The 14,606-nt window shown below is 44.9% G+C and overlaps 1 protein-coding gene across 1 annotated transcript in view; it reads right to left on the bottom strand.

Moving 5' to 3' along the window:
- LOC127570301 (ataxin-1-like) overlaps nt 1–14,267 on the bottom strand; it is a 245,768-nt gene extending 231,501 nt beyond the window's left edge. The window contains 1 exon segment of the mRNA XM_052015724.1: nt 14,149–14,267. The gene's annotated coding sequence lies outside the window, so the exon portion shown is untranslated.
- Between the last annotated feature and the right edge of the window lie 339 nt (nt 14,268–14,606).

The following is a 14,606-nucleotide window of genomic DNA, read 5'->3' as shown; positions in this document are numbered from 1 at the left end:
GCCCATGATGTGCTAAACTAATTAAGCTAATGACATCTAGTTACATTAATCCCTTCTGCCTCTACATGGTCCATATCCCTCCATTCTCTGCATATTCATGTGCCTATCTAAGACCCTCTTTTGCCTCTATCATACCTGCCTCCATCACTGCCCCTGGCAGCACATTCCAGGCACCCACCGCTCTCTGTGTAAAAAAACCTGCCCCGTGCATCTCCTTTGAACTTCCCCCCCCCTCATCTTAAATGCGTGTCTTCTAATATTAGACACCTTGACCCTTGGAAGAAAGATTATCTATGCCTCTTATAATTTTGTAAACTTCTATCAAGTCTCCTCTCAGCCTCCACCGCTCCAGAGAACACAGGGGGAGGGAGTGTGGGTGATTGGCAGATACTGTAGGTGGAGGAAAGGAAAGAAATAGGGTGATTGGGGGGGGGGGTGTAGGAGGAACTGGGTAGATCAGGAGGAGAGAAAAAGAGGACAGAGGGGGGAGCAGCTTACCTGAAATTGGAGAATTCAGCTTTCATGCCATCGGGTTGTAGACTACCCAGGCAGAATATGAGATGCTATTCCTCCAGTTTGCGTTTCACCTCACCGTGGTAGTGGAAGAGGATGAGGACAAACATGGTACTGTGGGAATGGGGAGGGGAATTAAAATGGATGGAGACCAGGAGCTCTAGAAGGTCTTGGAGGATGGAAAGCAGGTGCTCGGCAATGCAGGTGCTCAGCCTGTTTGTGCCTGGTCTCACTGACGTAGAGGAGGCCACATCAAGAGCACTGAATGCAATAAACACGGTTAGTGGAGATGCATGTGAATGTCTGCCTCACCTGGAAGGGCTGTTCAGGGCTCTGGATGTTGGTGAAGGAGGAGGGGTAGGCACAGGTGTTAAACCTCCAATGGTTACAGCAGAAGGTGCCTGGGACATAACCCTAATGCAGATTCTTCAATAAATTTAACAACATGCATATAACAAAGATATTCAATTCCTTCACATACCCTTCATACTCTTGACGTAGATTTTAGATTTAATAGTTTTTCAATGTTTGCCTCTGAAATATTAACTGCCTTTATACATGCAGGGACATACAGTGAAGACCAATACCAAGGGCCAACAAGGTGAAAGTCACAGATGGGGAAATGACCATAAGTCATTAAAAAGACAGACAAAACTTGGGAAAGTATAAGCAATTTGTAGTCAGTCAGTGCAATTTAGTTAAAGGTAGGCTGTCTAACTAACTTAACAGAACTTGCAATTCCATTGATGAAGTTAATGGAGGATGCTTAATTGATGGCAAACATGTGGATTTTCAACAAATAAAATTGAGAATGAATTTTGAACAATCTAAGTGGTACAGGTGAAATTTCGGGGGGGGGGGGGGGGCAGAATGGAAAGCAGACAGATGACTGACAGAGTTACTGGTGGGTAGTTGTATCCCCATAGGGATAATAACTTGGACTTGGAAATGGAGGGAAGCATATTCAAGGTGGTAACTGAAGCTAAGTTATAACTGTATTCTGAACTATAAATTAACAGAAAATTACAGGAGGAAATAGACAAATTAAACAGTGTGGAGATGCAAATTAACATGACAAGAGTGAGTCAGTATACCTTAGACACATAAACACTCGATAGAGATAAGTAGGGAACCACCAGGAGACAGATGAGCAAAGAGTTTTAAGGGCCCAAAAGCTATTTAAAAAAAACTGTAAAGGGCAGTCAGAAAGGCTAATTAGATTCAAGGATTCATCATCAAAAAGTTTGGAATAGTGCAGAAAAGAAGTGTTACTCCAGTTATGGAGTGTGCTGATCTGAATAACAGGAAGCCTTTTATTGCATTTGAAAACATTGGTTGAATGCCCACAATTTCTGAGACTGCATCTCCCAAGAATGGAGCTCAGGAGTCGAGTATGGGCAGGGATGGTCAATGTTGAGCTATTCCAAAGATGTAAAACAAGGCAGCAAGGATCAATTTCAGGCAACGTCTGGTTATGAGGTCCATTGATAGTGGCCTCCCAGGAATTTACTATTCTTACTCTACGATGATTCATTTTGCAGGGTCTGTGCATTGCTGGTAAGGCCAACATTTACTGCCCATCATTAATCGTCCTCGAGAAGCTGAAGGCAAGTTGCCTTCATGAACCATGGTAGTCCTTCTGGTAAACGTACCCCCACAGTGTTGTTGGGTAGGGAGTTCATGGATTTAGATTAGGCAATGATGAAAGATTGGTGACATGTTCCTAAGTCAGGATGGTTCCCATTTGCCTACTGCATTTGTCCTTCTTGGTGGTAGAGGTCATAGTTTTATAATGAGATGTCAGAGGAGGTGAGGTGAGTAACTGCAGTACATTTTGTAGGTGGTACACATTACAGCTACTATGTACTGGTGGTGGAGGGAATGAATGCTGAGGGTGATGAATGTGATGCCAGTCAAGAAGGCTGCTTTGTTCAGAATGATAGTGAGCTGCTTGAGTTTTGTTGGAGCTGGACTCATCCAGGCAAGCACAGAGTATGCCATCACACTCCTGTCTTGTGCATGGGGGTGGAAACTTTGCAGGATCCAGAGGGAAGTCACTCACCACAGAATACCCAGTCTCTTATCTGCTCTTGTGGCCACTGTGTTTGTGCCTGGTTCAGTTGAGTTGCTGGTCAATGGTGACCCTCCCCATGCACCACCCCCCCCCCCCCCCCAACCTCTCCCAGGAAGATGATGGTGAATATTCAGCCATTGTAAAGCCATTGAATGTCACGGGTAAATAGTTAGACTTCTCCTTGATAGAGATGCTCATTGTCTTCTATAAATATCATTATTACTTATCAGCACATGCTTCAGTACTGTCCAGGTCTTGCTGCATGCAGGCATGGACAACTTCATCTGCTGAGAGGTTGCACATGGGAATGAACATTGGGCAAATATTGGGGAATATTCTCATTTCTGAACTTATAATGGATTAAGTAGCTGATGATGGTCGGGCAAAGGATGCTGTCCTAAAGAACTCCTGCTGTGATGTTCTAGGGAAGGGACGATTGACCTCCAACAACCACAAACTTTCTTTGTGCAAGGTACGGTCCTAAGCATAGAGTGGAGTGTTCTGTTTGTGATATCCATTGAGTTCAGTTTTCCCAGGCCTCAACGATGGCACATTTAGTTAAATGCTGCCCTGATCTCACTTCACCACTAGAATTCAGCTCTGTGGTCCATGATTGGATGTCTGGAGATGGGTGGTCCTGGCAAAACCCAAATTGAGCATCAGTGAGTAGGTTATTGGTGAGTATTGAACTAAGGTCTCAATGCCAGGGACAGAACATAGAACAGTACAGCACTGGACAGGCCATTCGGACCATGATGTTGTGCCGATCTTGATGCCGATTTATACTAAATGTCCTTGTCCTGTGTATCATCCATATCCCTCCAATTCCCTTCATATTCATGTGTCTAACTAAAAGCCTCTTAAACTCCACCAAACTGCCTGATTCCACTACTACCCCTGGTAACCCATTCCAGGCACCTACCACTCTCTGCATAAAAAACGCCCCCCACGTCGCCCTTAAACTTCCCCCCTCTAACCTTAAAAGCATGTCCTTTCTACCCTGATATTTCTACCCTGGGAAACAGATTCTGACTGCCTACCTTATCTATGCCTCTCATAATTTTAAAAACCTCTATTAGATCTCCCCTCAGTCTCCAACGCTCTAAGGAGAACAACCCAAGTTTGTCCAACCTGTCCTTACACCTCGTACCCTCTAATCCAGGCAGCATCTTAGCAAACCTCTTCTGCACCTTTTCTACAGTTTTCACATCGTTCTTATAATGGGGCGACCAGAACTGCATGCAATACTCCAAGTGCGGTCTGACTAAAGTTTTATATGGCTGCAGCATCACTTCCTTATTCTTATACTCAACACCCCTACCAATGAAGGCAAACATTACACACCCCTACCAACGAAGGCAAGCATTACATACGCCTTCTTTACCACCTTATCCACTTGCGTAGCCACTTTCAGTGAATTATGGACCTGGACCCCAGGATCCCTCCGTACCTCAATGCTATTGAGGGGCCTACCATTAACTGTATACTTTCTCCTTCCATTTGACTTCCCAAAGTGCAACACCTCACACTTGCCTGGATTAACCTCTATCTGCCACTGGGATATTGGCCTGGGAGAGGACACTTAGCCATTGAATGAATTTGGTGGATTTTGCAGAGACAGTTTTCTGGTACTTTTCTAGTGTCTTGACCTACCTGCTGTGTTCAGCTGTCTGGGTCTCAGGAACATTTAGGAGGAGGGGGTCATTGCTGCCTAGTAGACCAAGAGATTTGTGCCAGGTCTGAGATCTTATCTTCAAGTACCCTTTTCCTCAGACAGGCAAAGGCACTGGAGTGGTGACCAATTTCACCTTTAATGTCTGCCTTCGCCAAGAGGTGGCTCCCAAAAAGGAAGTCCACATTTTCCATGTTCACCTTGGACCTTTACAGTCCGAAGGCAGTGAGGTGCAACATCCTCACTGACTCCTGGGAAGCTCTGGCCCATGACCATTCAAAGTGGAGGAGGAGCATTGGGGGTGGTATTCAGAACCTCAAGGCCAAGCTTTGGGGGTTCACAGAAGTCCAGGATAAACAGCAGAAGGACTGCTCCACCTCAGTAACTACCCTTCAGGCACCTCTCCGTTACCTCTAGAAGAGTTTGTGGTTCCCACATTAGCCTCATTAGCCAGTTCAAACCCCACAAAAGTGGAGTGGAAGCAAATTATCATTGATTCTGGATTGGGTTTGTCCTGCTTTTTTTTGAACAGGAGATACCTGGGTAATTTTCCACTTTCAGGTAGATGCTACTACTGCACCTGTACTGGAACAGCTTGGCCAGAAGAGCAACTAGTTCTGGGGTGTAGGTCTTCAACACTACAGCTGGGATGTTGTCTAATGCCATTTAGAGAACATATCCAGTGCTCTCAGGCTTTCCTTGATATCACAAGAAGTGAATAAAATTAGCTGAAGACTGGCTTCTGTGAAGGTGGGGATCTCAGGAGGAAGCCAGGATGGACTTGGAACTTCTGGCTGAACATGTATCTGAATGGGTCAGCATTATCATTAGCATACACGTATTGGGTCTTGCCATTGTTGAGGATGGGGGTGCTTCTGGAGCCTGTTCCCATCAGCTTTTAATTTCTCATCACCATTCAAGAGTAGGAATGGTAGGATGTGCCAGTTGTAGATCGCTTGACCTTGCCTACTGTGCGTTAGTTTTGACAGAGGTTTACAAAATACTGATAGAAGTTTATTGAATTATGAGAGGCATAGATTAGTTTTTCCCAGGGTAGAAATGTCAAATACTAGAGATATGCATTTAAGGTGAGAGGGGGAAAGTTTAAAGGAGATGTGTGAGGCAAGTTTTTTTTTTACACACAGAGAGTTGTAGGTGCCTAGAACAGGCTGCCAGGGGTAGTGGTGGAAGCAGATACGACAGTGGCATTTAAGAGGCTTTTATATAGACACATATATATAATGCAGGGAATGGAGGGACATGGATCATGTGCAGGCAGAAGAGATTTAGTTTAATTTGGTACTGTGTTCAGCACAGACATTGTTGACCTAAGGGCCTGTCCTTGTGCTGTACTATTCTATGTACTGTACTGTTCTATGTTTTGCTGTTTACCATATGTGTGTCCCTGTGATGCAGCTTCAACCAGTTTGGCACCTCATCATTTTCATGTATAACTTGTGCATGCCCTTCTGCACCCAGTATTGATCCCCTGGGAAAGTGAGGGATCTACCAGGGCACAAGGTTACAGCTTGTGGCAGTGTACACTTCTGCTGCTGATGGTCCACAGTGCATCATAGATGCTCAGTTTGAGATGTAAGGTCTGTTCTGAGTCTATCCCATTCAGCATGACTGTAGTGCCACACAACATGATGGGGTTGTCCTCCATACGAAGTCGAGATTTTGTACTATGCAGAGATCACCACGATCAATGTTACTGTGAACAAATGCATCTGCCAGAGATCGATTGGTGAGGACAAAGTCTGGGAGGCTGATCCTCAAGTTGGTTCAAGCCCAACTGGCCACAGACCCATTCTGGCAACTCTGTCCTTCACAGCTCTGCGAGCTCATAAGTGGTGTTACTAGCCAGTCTTGCTGATGGACAGTGAAGTCCCTCACCCAGGGTACATTCTCAGCCCTTGCTACTTTCATTGCTTCTTCCAAAGGTTGTTCAACATGGAGGAGAATCAATTCATCAATTGAGGGAGGGCAGTAGGTGGTAATCTCGAGGAGGTTTACTTGCCCAAATTTAACCTGATGCCATGAGTCATTGTTCAGGACTCTCAGGGCTACTCCCTCCCTCCTGAATACTGCTGTGCCACTCCCTGTGGTGGGTCCATCCCGCTGGTGTATCAGGGGGTACCCAGGGATTGTGATGCACGAGTCAGGCACATTGTTTATACAAGGCTTGCTTCTGTGAGTATGACCAAGTCAGGCTGTTGCCTAATGTGTGGGATGGCTCTGCCAATTGAGACACCACTCCCCAAATGTTTGAGAGGACAACTGGGCTAGGTACAATTTTGTCAGGACTAATTTAGTGCCCGAGTCGAGGGAGGGTGGTCCATCAGATGTTGTGCTGTCTCAGTACTGAAGCTGCGGTTGTGGTGGGGCTGAGTGGCTTGCTCGGCTACTTCAAAGGACACATGAGAGTCAACCACATCCTGATGTTCAAATTTGGTCTCCACAACGTATTATTGATCCCCTCACAAATACTGTTTAAAAATTATTTGAAACACGCACTGTGCACACACTGACTGGACTCTCCCCACCTGATCAAAAGCCCTCGAAGGGACTCTGAGAGGCCACTAAATAAAATGCAGGTAAACTTTCTCTACTTATTGTGCGGCAATGGTCTTTCTGGTCCCACCACGCTGCTCTGGGCCATCTCCTGTCAGCACACAGTCCTTCTTCTATTCCCTTCCCTCCCAGGACATGCCTGAGGACCACTGACAGGTGGCAGAGTGGTCCCACCGGACCACCCCAGGGGGAATGACAGATGCCTGCAGCTGACAGGTACTGTTACAGTGAGGGCTGAAGTCTAGTCCAAGCAGAGTACCAGCCTCCACAGGTAGGGTGCAGGCTGAAACTTGCCACTAGTTCAGTGCCTCAGCTCATTGTTAACTTGTTTTAGATGCCTGGCCTGAGGACAGGGCAGCAATTCAAGTGATGCTTTGCCAAGGATAATATCTGGAATGAAGTGAATGAGCTGTGATGAGAGAGTGGGTAAAATTGGATATGTTCCCTACAAATGACAAGGTCACAGAATGCTTTAAGTATTTACAATAATCACAGGAATTAGCAGGATATGTTAGGAATGATGTCTCCTTCCAATGGATAATTCAGAGCACAGGAACATCATTTTAAAATGGGATTGGAGCCAGTTGGAAACTAATCCCAAAATTCTTATCTGCAAAATGTATTGGGAGAATGCAGAATGCCCTGTCCCAAAAGGCCATGGATCAGTTAAATTGTTAGAGCAAAATGTAATCACTTTCTTGGGAGTTGTGAAGAAGGTGCAGAGGGCAAGGATGGAAGGATTACGTAACCAACACTTCAGGAAACAGAATGACTTTCATTCACGATACTGGCAATTTACTGTGCACAAAATGGCTGCCACAGTTGTTTACATAATAGTAACCTCTCCAAAACAGCTCTTTGCACGAAAGCCTTCTGAGAGATGTGATGCAGAGATCTGCTCAGGAATAAAATTAAAAGCTGACATAGCCAATCCCAGCCTGACCCAGGACTTTTAACCTCTATTATACCCAATCCAGCCTGAATTGGACATAGTCAGGTCCCAACAGGCTCTCGTTAGGTAGCCAGGTTTGAATATATCAAATTAAGAGAGTTTCAAATTCCACTTCTTGTGTCCCCTGTGGAAATTGGTGTAAGTTGGGTAGCTGAGCAAAGTGCAAATTAACATTGAAACCCAATGATCTCATAACTCTTCCACACTCAGTGTACCAGGGATTGGTATAGTTTATTATCGTCACATGCACCGAGATACAGCAGAAAGCTTTTGTTTTGCATGCCATGCAGAGAGATCATTCCATACTTGATTCAAGATTTGCTTTATTGTCATTTCTCTGAGTATTTACACACACAAGAAAACAAAATACTGTTTCTCACCAGCTCATATCAGTGCAACAAAAAGAACAGTGATAAATATCTAAAATAGTCTATAAAAACATCAGTAAAACAAAACTAAAAACATATCAACACCACATATTCATATCTGTTAAAGTGCGTTGATGTATTAATAAGTGCTTATTCAGGTGGAGGTGGAGGGGGACACAGTCCATTTATGACCCTGACTGCTTGTGGGAAAAAGCTGTTCAGCATCCTACTAGATCTAGAGCAGATGCTCCTATACCTCTTCCCCAACGGCAGGAGGGAAAACAGGTCGCGAGAAGGGTGATGAAAGTCCTTAATGAGGGCCGTAGCTCTGCGAACGCAGCGTTGCTGATAGATCTCCATCAAAAAGGGGAGAGGGGCACCAATGATCCTGCTAGCTGTCTTCACCATCCTATTGAGCTGCTGTTGTTCGTAGGCCTTGCAGCTACCAAACCAGGAGGTGAGGCAGTAGGTCAGGATGCTTTCAATGGTGCCCCTGTAAAAAGTGATGAGGTATGGAATAGGGAGTCCTGCCTTTCTGAGTCTCCGGAGGGGGTAAAGCCACTGCTGGGCATTTTTTAACGATGGCTGCAGTGTTAATAGTGGAGGTCAGATCATCCGCTAAGTGAACCCCCAGGAACTTAATGTTGCTGACCCTCTCCACAGCAGCACCATCAACAGTCAGCAGTGTATGATCATGCTTGCCAGCCCTCCTAAAATCAATCACCATCTCCTTTGTTTTGTCCACATTGAGGGTGAGATTGTGGAATCTACACCACGCTGTTAGCTGCTCCACCTCCATCCTATATGCAGACTCGTCATTGTCACTGACGAGACCCACCACTGTTGTGTCATCAGCAAACTTAATGATGTAGTTGGTGCTGAATCTAGCAATGCAGTCGTGTGTGAGCAGGCTAAACAATAAAGGGCTCAGGACACAGCCTTGAGGTGAGCCTGTGCTCACTGAGATGGTTCCTGATGTATGACTGCCAACTCTAACTATCTGCTGCTGCTGCGTCAGGAAATTGAGGACCCAATTGCAAATGCCAGTATCCACCTCTAACAGCCTCAGCTTTTCCACCAGCTGTTGTGGAACGATCGTGTTAAATGCTGAGCTGAAGTCGATGAAGAGGATCCTGGCGTATGTATTCTTCCCCTCCAGGTGTGACAGTGTGAGGTGGAGCAAAGTGGAGATTGCATCCTGTGTGGATCGATTGACTCTATATGCAAACTGTAGGGGATCTAAGTTTGCAGGAAGACAGGTCTTAATATACTGCATGACCAATCGCTCAAAACATTGAGGTAGTAAAAAGAAAACAGAATGCAGAATATAGTGTTACAGTTAGGGAAAGTGCAGCGTGCACATAGACAAATAAAGTGCAAGGGCCACAATGAGGTAGATCAGGAGGTGAAGAGCTCATCAAGACATCATAAAGTTGTGCCTGTCACCAGTGTGAGCATAGGCAGCAAGTAGGCACCAGACATGAGATAACATGTAGCCCTAAAGAAATGCCATTGGGTGCAGTATGCAAAAGCTTTTACCTTACAGTGAATCAAGTAAAGATGAATTATGCTATGGATGCAGTTACACTAATGGAAGCTAAATACGGGTATCATTTATTCCCCTGAACTCAATGCTTCTTGATTGAAATTATCTGACATTTAAAAAATTTGCACATTAAATTCACAATCTATAAGCTAGTTACGATGTTTGTATCAAATAATTGGATGATTCCATCTTCTTACACAAAAATATCCTTCAAAATATCAGAGGTTCATGAATCAAAGAAAGCTTGCTGTTTAGGCCATCCTCAGCAGTACAAAGACTGAGGATTAGGGAAGCATTAGGGAAGAGGGTGCAAATACATCTGAAAAAATATGCATTTGGAGCACATGCACTTTTGCAACACATTGACTAAGTGCAGTAAAATAATGTTTATTTTAAAATACCTTGATGTCCATCATTCTTTAAAAGAAAAACATCTGCTGTCTCAAAGCCAATGGATTTATTCTTCCTTTGCAAGCATGCTCATTCTGCTGGTGACTAGCATCTCCTATGCCCTCTGCTGTCCTGGGCCACTTTCTTGCTTCCGCTGCACTGAGAGATGCAATAGCTGCAGCACCATTCTGCAGTGCTCACCTCAACTGCTGCTGTGTTGACAATTATGGATCCTTGCTCTTAGTTTCAACGTAGGCAAATGCAGTGGTGAGAAACTGCAGCTTCAACCACCAACACAAACTTGTAATTCTGTGGCATCCTTTTGAATAAGAAAATGTTTGTGGCACTCAACAAAATGAGAAAGGGAGGTATAGACTGAGGGGGCTTGGGTGAGGGGAATGAGGGAAACAATTTGCGGAAGACAGCAAACAAGATGCTGGAGGAATTCAGTGGGTCAGGCAGCATATGTGGAGGGAAATGTTTCGGGTTGAGACCCTTTATCTGGAGATACCCAGTATAAAGATATGAAAGGAAGGGGTGGAGCAAGAGCTGGCAAGCAATAGGTGGAACCAGGTGAGGAGGGGTAATAGGCAGATGGAGGAGGGGAGAGGAGAAATCTCATCAAAGGCTGGGAGGTGATAGGTGGAGGTGACAAAGGGCTGCAGATGATGGAATCTGATGGGAAAGAAAGGTGGAGCATGGAATTAAATAAGGGAGGTGGGGAGGGCAGGTGGGAACTGTGGGGGGAGGGGACCCAGTGGAAGGAGAAGGGCAGATGGTGTGGGTGGAGGAGGGGAAAGAAACAGGGTGATGGGGGACTGGGGTGGGTGTAGGAGGGACTGGGTAGATCAGGAGGAGAGAGAAAAGGGACGGAGGGAGAGCAGTTTGAGGATGTGGGTAAAGGCATACTGAACTGCACTCAACCAAGCAAGTGGGAAGTATTCATCACATCCCAGGTCTGTGTCCGACAGATGGTGGAAAGGCTTTGGGGAGTCAGGTGAAGTTATTTGGCACAAGAAGACTAGACCCTTATCTGCACTTATAGCCAATAATGTGTCCAATTAAATTTGAAAGCTTTAGGCAGGAAAAATAGGAGGGACGAGCATATAATTAGATAGATGACTGAAAAAATATTAGGAAAAGAGATATGAAAGCATTCAGACCTTTAACGTGTCTTAGTTTCAGTAAGTTTTGACACCATTCAGTTGAAGTTACATCACAACCCCAGCAAGTTATATTTGCATTACATTCGAAATGAAAAAGCCACATGACATCTTCAGTTGCATATTTTTCACAAAGAATTTCCCCTGGACTACAAACCCCAATTTGAATGGAAGCTAAGCACTGCTAAATATTTCCAGCATCATTTCTACTGGACACTCACTCTTCACTTGGTTACTTTCATCTGGGACAGGCCTTTCATAAGGCTTCCAAAGTCCTCTGAATTGGATTTTCTTTTCATTATTAAAAGGCCTGAGCAACAGTAATCATAATAAGAGTCCATCTTCTCTCAGTTCTTCTCATCACTTCAACCACACCAACTATTTTGTTCAAAAAATATTTTGAGAAAAATTGGAAATCTGAAATTCCGCCCACATCTCTGTTTGGAGTTTACCCTTGGGATGGTCCAGCTAGCATGACTTCAACTTGTCTGGAATTCAGGGTACAAATTATTTACTAAGGGTTAATATTCTGCATGCCTGGACCCACTACCTTTTCCCAAAATGGAGGTGAAACCCCTGTCATTGGTCATTATTTCCTGGGATCTTTGACATCTGAAGTGTTGGGCTAGGTATTTGTGGGGAAGGTACCGGATGAGCCCCAATACAAGGCCGACACTCGACATTTGTTACCCCCATGAATGTGGGCACCTCGCCAGTATACCTCCAGGCCTCACAATACACACCCACCTTGGTGGGTGTGCATAACACTGGTGTTCCCCCAAAGACACCCCAAGGATTATCAGGGCAAAGAGGTCAGATTCCCAGTCACAGATCCCTGCTCCCAATCCTAATCTCTGGAGAAATACTTGCCGCACACAAGGTACTAATTCCCCCACCCCCAGTGCTTCTTTTAGTTTTGTGTCAGTGGAAACTGGCAACCAAACACATACACTTCCAACTCGTACTAAAAGATGCATAGATTTCAATAGGTAGCAAATCTGACACTTTTCAAATTGCGCCTCTGATTGCAAGGTTCCTCAGAACCACAGCAGTCAAGCGATGATGTAACTGTTAGATTCATTTAAATACCTCCACAAATAACCAAGAGATACTAAAAAAATATATCAATACTGTTAGAAAACAAAATATTACTTAGTGGATACTACAACCCATGAATCTCTAACAGCATAGACACACCATATACTTCACAGATGCATAATGTATCAAATCACCCCATTCCAGCATACACAACCATATTGTACATACATTATAAAAACCTTGCACCAACATACATTCACACATCCCTGACATGTCACACTATACTACTACATGAGGAACAATAACTTTTACAAGGAAAAGATATCAAGATTCCCACTCAGAGCTTGAAACTTACAATAACAAATGCCCTTTCATTGACCACAGCAGTTCCCAAGCGGACACAATTGCCCAGATTTGCCCCACTGAGAGCCCTTGAGCATTGACCCCTAAAAAGGTCAGACACAGTAGCATTTTAAATCGCATACCCTACCCAGATTAGCCATGAGCTAGCATTATATGTGAGCAACCGCAACATCGGTCGCTCGATGTTGAAACAGATCCAGGGTTACGAGGGTCTTGAATTAGATAGAATATATTTATTTTCTGTACCAAAACAAAAATTGGGATTCGACCTATTTGAAAGTGAATTGGTTTAAGAGAAAAGGACAGTTTAGACTGATATATGCCAAAGGACGGAAGATCTTTCACAAGATAAACATACGCACCTCAATCAGCAGATAAATAATGTCTGTTACCAGGCGACCAGATCTAATTACATGATTGATCAGGTCCACGGCTTGTGCAGTGAAATCCTACACCAACATGTATCTAAGTGCAGTGCACCCGGTAGATTATCCAAGAACTTGTACACGCGGATATCATCATTCTGTACATTGAATGCACGGAAATTTTAATGTATTTTTTTAAAGCAGGGCACTAATACAAATGCCTTGGAAATAATTGTAGTACTCCCATACTCATTCATGTTTTCATCCCCCAGGAGCTGTGTCTCACCAAACGACAACATTCTCATCTGTGCAGAACTGCCGCTTTGAAGCGACATTATCTTTTTTTTATTAAAACCACGGGGGTCAAGACTCTGAGCCCTTGAGCTCCCCCCGCTCAATTTCTTACAAATGTGTGATGGTTTTGAAAACAAAATATTTGTTGCGTTCGCGAGAAAGAGCGCTGAGATTTCTCGCCAGTGTTGGATACGTACACGGCCCAGTTTAACGCGTCGAGAGCCAACACCCCCGCACCGAGAGTGAATGAGACCGGGGGGCAGACACAGGGACCGGTGCGGAGCAGTCAGGGGGCGAGAGGGTAACAATAAGCAGACCAGTTCTTCTGGCAGCGTCCACTTCAGCTCTTACTGCGCAGTTCCCCTCCCCACTACTACAATGCACAGCCAGCGTGGTAAACAAAATAAAATGTTGCCTTGTGCAGACTAGCCCGTGTTACGCAACGCGAGCCCCCCTCCTGGGTGACCCGTTCGAGCAAAGCTGTCAGCCTCTGCTTCCCGAGGCAACACCCCGGTAACTCGTTTCCCAACCCACCGTAAACAGGATTCCCCCAACCCCCAACCTGGCACCAGTTTCAAACACCCTCCCTTCCCTAAACAAACAAACGGTGCAAATGCTGGGGTGGGGAAGCTCAGCATGGATTGAGCCACATTTAGTGCGTACTCCGTTTTCACACACACACTTGCAGTTTTCTCAATCAGATCTGTGGGAAAGGCGGCGTTTGTACTACTGTAGGGAAACCAGCCATTTCACAACACACACACACACACACCGAGCGAACGAGTGGGAGAAAGCTGGGAGAAAAGAACCCAGGACGAACATTTTAAAAGACTTACAGCATTAAAATAAAATGTGGCGATGCTTTTAGAAGGTGGCGCTCCTCGGCGAAGGAAGCGAAGCTTGTACAGTTGTGTAGTAACGTCTGTCTTGCAGACAGCTCTCCTGCTCTCTCCGCTGGCGCTCTCTCTCTCTCTCTCTCTCTCCCTGTAAGTGCGTGTGTGTGTGTGTGTGTGTGTGTGTGTGTGTGTGTGTAACATAAGCCAAATATGGAGCAGTTGGCTGTGTCTGCAATAGCTTAAGGATTCTACTATATGCAAAGGATGCAAGACAACACACATACTGGCGGACTGCCAGCAGCCCCAGAGATTAATGCGAGCAAATAGCTATAGAGAACCGGAGTTAGAAACAGAGGAAAATATGTAAATGAGTATTTTGCAACCGAGCGCTGTTCAACACACTGGAGAGAGATGTTTGGAGATAGTATATTGTTCCATACGCCGGCATAAGAGTGTAA

This window comes from Pristis pectinata, chromosome 5, assembly GCF_009764475.1.
Source record: "Pristis pectinata isolate sPriPec2 chromosome 5, sPriPec2.1.pri, whole genome shotgun sequence".
Lineage (NCBI taxonomy): Eukaryota > Metazoa > Chordata > Chondrichthyes > Rhinopristiformes > Pristidae > Pristis > Pristis pectinata.
The sequence above is the reverse complement of the archived record's forward strand: the minus strand, read 5'-3'. Positions and strand labels throughout refer to the sequence as shown.